At 39.5% G+C, this 7231-nt stretch overlaps 1 long non-coding RNA gene across 1 annotated transcript; it reads left to right on the top strand.

Annotated features, from left to right (window-relative positions):
• The first annotated feature begins 3 nt into the window (after nt 1-3).
• Nucleotides 4-5453, top strand: LOC138686694 (uncharacterized). Its single transcript, XR_011325985.1, has 3 exons — nt 4-340; nt 3444-3514; nt 5385-5453. It is a non-coding gene; the product is annotated as an uncharacterized lncRNA (long non-coding RNA).
• Nucleotides 5454-7231: the final 1778 nt, after the last annotated feature.

The following is a 7231-nucleotide window of genomic DNA, read 5'->3' as shown; positions in this document are numbered from 1 at the left end:
GCCTACCTCAGCGCCTAGGTTGGGCGGCTGTCAGCGGGGTTACCGGAGCTGCCTGGAGACCGCGGGCTTGCCTGCAGTCGCTTGTAACCGTGCCGAAGCTGAAGGCCCGGTGCCTTCGGGTGACCCGCCACCGGCATCACCTCAGAGGCCGCCCCCTCACACCCAGCGGCCTCCCGGAGAGGGCGCCAGCCTGTGTCACAGCTGGGCCAAATTTGGGGTCAGACCAGGCAGGGTAGCTCACCTGTTGCTGATAACACCTAACGGCAGATCTCTAGGAGGGTGCATGGTACACGTCCTGTTTCTGAAGAGGCCTCTGGTGTTACCTCCCAACGACTGACAGGTGGGCTTCCTGAGCCAGAGATGGCATTCAGGTGACCACAAACAGTAACGCCATATCCTTCATAAACTTGGCTGTTACCTTTTTGAACCCATTTGCTCTTCTGGGTTGCAAATCATCCTGTGCTATTGAGTCCTGTCATTCATAGATGGAAAAAGGCATACCAGTCTTAGCGGGAAGCGTAGGCTTGCTGCAGAAAGTCTCTGTTAGTGACCATTTGCTGTATTGTCTGGCTGAAACGTCTGAGCGGCCAAGCTTCTGCATCAGCACGAAGTCTATGCTCAAAAAGGAGAAAGGAGGAGGTAAGAAAGAAGTGTCTGCTAAGACTCCAGCATGGAGAAGGATATAGCTTCACACTCTCAGGAAAAAGCATCCTAAAAAGGTTGGACGAATATCGCCTTCAAAGGGTTGACAGGTGAAAAGACATAAAAGGAATTAATCAAAGCATGATTTAAAAGTGCCTGAGCAAAACAGCAAGGAGCACTGACAAAAGGTTGGGAGGTGATTTGGAGAAGCGCTGAGTTTGCAGCGAGTTTTATTATAAAACATGGGCCGATGGCGTAGTAGCAACACTGACCATAGCAGGAAACATTGATTTTGCTAGATATCTGCATATGTCATGGAATCATATTTTCAGACAAGAAAAGATTGCTGAGGAGCTGAAAGTCAGGCCTGATGAGGTTGCACCAAAGTGGCAACCTGCAGTATTGTGCAGATATTGCTAGTCTTCAATTGTTGGTCACTTCACTGATTATCCCCCTGAGAAAAGCCTCCAGTTATTCTTAAAAGTATTGAAAGATAAAAGAAGAACAATGTGAGGAGGCAACCTAGCTTTTTAAAAATAGAGGAATGGTGTGGGATTCAGTGCCTCAAGCTACCTGTGAAACAAATACAGAGGTCATGAGGATCTTTTTTGCCTCTGTTGTCTTACAAGGCATGGTGGGCTATGGATGGTTCTAAGATATGCTGAGTAATGTTTTTGAAGAAGCAACCTTGGCAGTCGTGGTAAACAGCAGGAAAATGTGGTAGCTCGAGACAGTAATTGGCAGCAAGCAGTCTCCTGTCACCTTCCTGTTTGCCCTCTGGGATGTATGAAGTTGTGATGGCCGAATTCTTCTCTTTTGACCTCCTTGCCGTACGCTGTTACAGTGTGCAGCTCAGTAATGATGTCTGTCTGATGCTGAGAATGGTGTGCAGAGTACGGTTAGTGTCTTCCAGAGGAATGTGGAATGATTTGACCTACATTACTAGCATGGACAAGACAAAGATGGTCATCTGCAGGAGGATAAAAGATAGCTGATATGTATGGCCATTAAGAAGATGGGAAATTCCTATAGGCAGAAAAATCAGGCTGCTTAAGACTTATGTATTCTTGATTCTAGTATATGTGGAGGAGACTTCTAGAAGATTGACGTGTATAGACAGCTGTCTTTTCAAAATGAATTCTTAGGACCAACAGCTCAGAAATGTATCAGAAATGGGGGTAAGCACAAAAGGGATCAGTGCAGAGGTGATGCAATCAGGTGTGATAGCAAGGTGGAAGCTCCAGCTGTTTGGAAGGTGTCAGGTGAAAGGGCTGCCTGCTAAGTACTGTGCTTTTTGACCCGCTAGAGGGTAGCGTGCCAAGAGCTAGGTATTGCAGAGTGCAGTTAGGTGACCTGACTGAATGGAAAGGTTGAATTCCAAGGACACTACAAACTACTAGAAAGACAGCAGAGACTACAATGGCACGTGACTGCGTACGTATTAGGGGCCCCTTCCTTTCCTACCCAAAATGAGAACCTCCTTTTACTCGCTATATGTGAAAAATACACGCAACTCACTTTGCAGGGATTTTAAATTAACATCTGTAATGCAATGTGGCATTGCAGTGATGAGCACCTGATAATCTTGTGTTATGCAAGCAGAGCTTGTGTGTTAAATAACGCATAAGACCACATAGTGCCCAAGAAGAAGAAAGCAAATTATTGGATAGGTGTTTGTTATTAGATGAACAGTCAGTCCTGTTCAATCCTATGCAAGACAGGCATCCTGTGAAAAAATGGTAATTTATAATCATGTACCATAATGCATACATGCAAGAAACCAAATTAAATCAATCTTGATGCAGTTATTTAAAACACATACTGAACTTTTGAATTTTTGTAATCGTAAGTGTTCTTGTTCATGTTTTTGTGAATACAGTATTTATACATAGTGCCTGAAAAGTATAAAGTGTTACATGAGTGAAGAGTATTATTCCACAATTTTCATGGAAATTCCACACGCCTTGATTTCTCTTGCCTGATCCTGACTAAACAAATCTCCATGATATGCTTTTGTTTGTATGGCTTTTCCCTTCTTCTGCCTGTGGTAATATATTCTGTAAATGCATAAATGTTTGACAGACATGCTAATCCAGCAGATGGTGCTGCATGTCTGTGTATTTCAGGGGCTTTTTTTTTTGTTGTTTTGTTTTTTGTTTGTTTTTTTTTTTAACAGCAGCAGTTATCGACTCCTCAGTTAAAAGGGAAAATATCATTCCTATTCTTAAATATATATATACACACAGAAGGTTTTTTTTTCCTAAATTATGTGTGTTATTTTTAAAGCTGTTAGAGAAACAAAAGTAATTGTAACATGACAAACTATTTTCCTCTGTTAACATTCCTTTTGGATTGAATTTTCAATTATGTAGACCACTGTGCCCATTTGTTCAAATTACATAAATGTAAACCCACTGTTTCTGGCCTTTAAAAGACTTATAGCTTCTCTTGTGCCTGTTAAAAAAAAAAATTAATTTTTTGTTTGTTCACTTCTGCCCAAGCTCCTTAAATGGTTATCTCTGTGAAAATAAAGATTTCAGTTATTATTTGCTTTTTAACAAGTGATACTTTTGTTATCTAAAATACAGGAAAACATTTTTTTCCTGACTGTACATCTAAGCCATCTACTGAAAAAATACTCATTTAAAGGTTATTGGATTATTTATAACTAGCCCAGTGTAGCCAGTTCATGTCATTTAATCACTGCTTGTAATAAATTTCACATGCGAACCTTTTCCTCTGTAAGTCACAGGGTGTTTGATAATGGGATGTAATGGGACACATTGTGTCTTTTCTTTCAGATGGGTGCACTAAGACTGCTAATACAATGGAAGAAGCAAAAATGGGAAGAGAGTTTGAGGGGACTGCACAAGTGAGTATGAGATCAGAACATGAAGAAAAGTCTGAAGGATGGAGAATCTGGCATGATAATGATAACAACTTGCGTATTGACTAAAAATCTGATGTCTTTATTGAAACCTGGATCTCCTGACTTAGATAGGAGAAACACGGTTGCATAAAAAGGAAAATTGCTCATAATCCAGGTCTGATGTGTTATCAGTTACATATAGTCTATTGCTAACCAGTGAATGATACAAATTGGCACCAATTTTAATACATTGGTGTTAGGGGAAAAAAAACCCAACAAAACCCAAACGACAAATATGAGCCAAAATCAAATACCTCTGAATTTTGAGGAAGTTTAAATTTGTCACCAATAGGTTCTCTTTGGCCCATTCTATACTTTTTGCATAGTTGTGCTGGTAAAGGCAGTGAGTTTTGCTGGTATAGTTCTGTGGGCATGGTCTTTTGTGGGGTGGACATGGGTGCATCCTTTTGCTGCAATATTCATTTGAAAAATCACTATAAGCCATACCACCATAGGGTAATTTATTTTACTGGTACAACCTAAGTTTTCACTAAAAGACTGCTAGGGTAGCTGTAACAACAAATCCCTTCAAGTAGAGACAAAAGCTTATTTTATGTCAGTGGTGAAGGATCTGTACAGCCCCTTTGAGCATCAGCCAACAGAGGGCACTGCAGCCAGCAGTCTGAATGGTGCCCAGTGGGTTAGGATGTACGTTTTCAAAACACTGTTCAGAAAATGTTCATGTAAAACCATTACTAGGTTTTATTTAATAACCTCCTAACCCCCTCTCTCTCTCCTCCTCCTCCCCTGTGTTCCTCTAATGCCTTTTACAGCTCTTGCTGCACAGTGTGAAGCCTTAGAGCTGTATTCATCAATGACTCACACCCTTGCTTAGGGGCCAATTTTCATGGAAGCTATACAGGAAAATCTTGAAATGCACCTATCTCATGCAGGGCACAAGATGATTTCTCTATTCATTACTATTCCAAAAGGACTTGTTGTCCTTTGGAAATGTTCAGATATTACTTACATTTGTGTGTGCATGCATATGTGTGCAGAGCTAACTTGCCTTTAGATTTGAGTGTTCTAAAAATAAAAATGTATTGTTATTATCATTGACACCAGTCAGCTGAAAGGTAACTAAGGACCTGCTTACACTGAGTGGAAGCAGGCAAATGCAAAAGAAAAAGCAGCCCTGTGCTTTATATGAGCAAATCCTACAGGCTCAAGCACAAAACTTGTTAAAAATCACCCTTTTGTTTAATGCTATGATTAGCAGCCTTCTGAGGAATTTGGGAGTAAAGCCAAGGACTTACTCTGACAAAGCAAATTGCACTTTTGCCTCTAGAAGTTATTTGTGTAGGTCAAGGTTATAGTACACTTCTAAAACACTAGAAGAAAACATGTTCCTTTCCCTTAAGACATCATGTGTTAACTCAAGCTTTTAACTTTGGGGGGAGGGGGGAGATAAAATCACAGAAATTATTAGCCAGAATGACCTTTCTGTTTAAAACCCATCTGACAGGAAAGGAGTCTTTATTGCAAAATTTCCAGTCATAGAATAATTACGTTCTGAGGGGTTGCTAATTATAACCAAAATTACTTTAAACAGTTTTGGGGAAGAGACTGAGACTTACTGCTTACATAAAGCAGTTTTATTTACGCATGTACAAAGTAGCTTACATCCCTACAGGATTAAACTAATTGCAATACTTTACTAGAAGTTGTAAAAATTGTCATGCAATGATGAATCAGAACTGGTAGGAAAAAGAGGGTAAAATATCCTTTTGCTTTTTTAATAATTTTTCTAACTTAGGCATTTCAAATGATAATTCTAAAAATAGCATTTTCCTTCTCTTTGTTTCTTAAACAGAATGGAAAAATCTCGTTCTGCAGACCAGGCCTATCCAGTGACGTTAATTTCTACCTTCAGTCTGCTCAGGTGAGTTCCTCAAGAATGTGTTAAAGATCAGATTTGGTTTTTTCTATTTGTGGATATTGTTTTGCTTAAGTGAGTTTTGCTAGCATAACTTTTTGCTTGGCAGATCATTTTTTCCATGTTAAGATGGCCTAATGAGAGAACATTGTCTTACAAGACTGCATAGAATTACCAGTAAAATTCATGACCCTATCAGATCCAAAAAATAGGCAGTGAGTCCCATAAAGGCAGTAGTATCATCCTTGTTTTAAAGATGATGAAACAGAGGCACAAAGACATTAAGCGACTTGCCTCACATTACTCAGAATACTAAGTAGGAGATGAGAACTTTTTACTTGTGTTTCATTTTCAGACACAACTTTAAGACCTATATGAAAGTAATTGCTATTTTGTTTAGGTAGGGTAGCCTGTATCCAGCTCTTCCTTTCTAAAGTCCATTTGTGCTGTGGAGAATATGTAAGGATTGTGAATGTACTCATAAGTAGCATTCCACAGTTGAACTAATTGCCAGGCCAAGCGAGGGACCACAGTAAATGGGTGAATAATTTGATCCAAGATGGATTTGTACTCTACCAACACAGCCTGAAATCTTCTAATGCTTTTGGATTTGACTGTGAGCTGTTCATTGTTGTTTGAGCCTGTTCTTTTCTATTACAATATTTTCTCTGGATATCGCTTCTGTGTACCTTATCTTTGTATAAAAGGCCACATCTTTACCATATTTCCAGGGAGCAGTCAGTAGAAGCGTACAAAATTTACTGCTGTAGACCAAAATATGACAGATAAAGGTAGTGCATTACAAAGTTCTTGCCCTCAATCATGCAGAAGGCTCTCTATGCTTCTGTGAGCAGTGGTACATATGTGGCTGCACTGTAATGGAAGAAGGGTTAACAGCAAACCAAGACATTTTCTGCAGCAAAAGGAGATGGAATCTTCTCTAAGCAATTACCTTTTATGTAATAAACAATGTCACTGGTCAATAGAAGGAGTTTCCTTACCCTAATCCCCTTCCATTTAACTTAAAATAGAAATGCTATTAGTTTGACTAGCAAGTTGGTGTATTGTGAAGCCTGGCCATATGTGGTTGCATGTTAAATTTAACTGCCAGCAGAAGTGTTACTACAGTAACCTTTGTCTATCCTTTCCTTGAATAAAATACAATAAACAAATAAAATCCATGCCAGAGCTTCAATGGCGTTAGGTGATTTTGGCAGATGTGTCTCTTGATATGGTGCAGTCTCTTTGGAATACAGAGTACACTGCTTTTTATTACAGATTTTATTGGCATCATGAAATTATGAGTAGCTTCTCCTGTACTTTTAGCTTCTATTGACTCTGAAAATCCAGCTGTAATTACTAATGGATACTTTCCAAAATAATTTCATTTTGGTAAAGGACACACGTAACGTGTTATCAGTAGATATGTACTGGCAGTACAGATAGCTTATGCTTTGACTAACCCTTAAGGAAGGGGAAGGTTTGATAAGAGAGAAAAGCCAAAAGCCATGATACATGCTTAAGGTAATAAAGAATTTAAAGATTACAAAAGCATATCTGTCTTTCTACATAGAAGATTTGGCTTTCAATGAATGTGATTTTCCTCATGGATGTGGTGAGATTTTTGTACAGAGAGACCACACAGCTGAATATTCCATAGCTGAACAGCTCCCAGCAAAGTTACCAGATACAGAAAAGACCGGAGTTTCAAGGCAGCACGCTTATAGTTTTCTCTGTGTTACATGTAAACAGCGTCTCTGTCTACTGTTCTTTCTAGTGGAGTG

This window comes from Haliaeetus albicilla, chromosome 9 (genome assembly GCF_947461875.1).
Source record: "Haliaeetus albicilla chromosome 9, bHalAlb1.1, whole genome shotgun sequence".
NCBI lineage: Eukaryota > Metazoa > Chordata > Aves > Accipitriformes > Accipitridae > Haliaeetus > Haliaeetus albicilla.
Note: the sequence above shows the minus strand (reverse complement) of the source record. Positions and strands in the feature narration are given on the sequence as shown.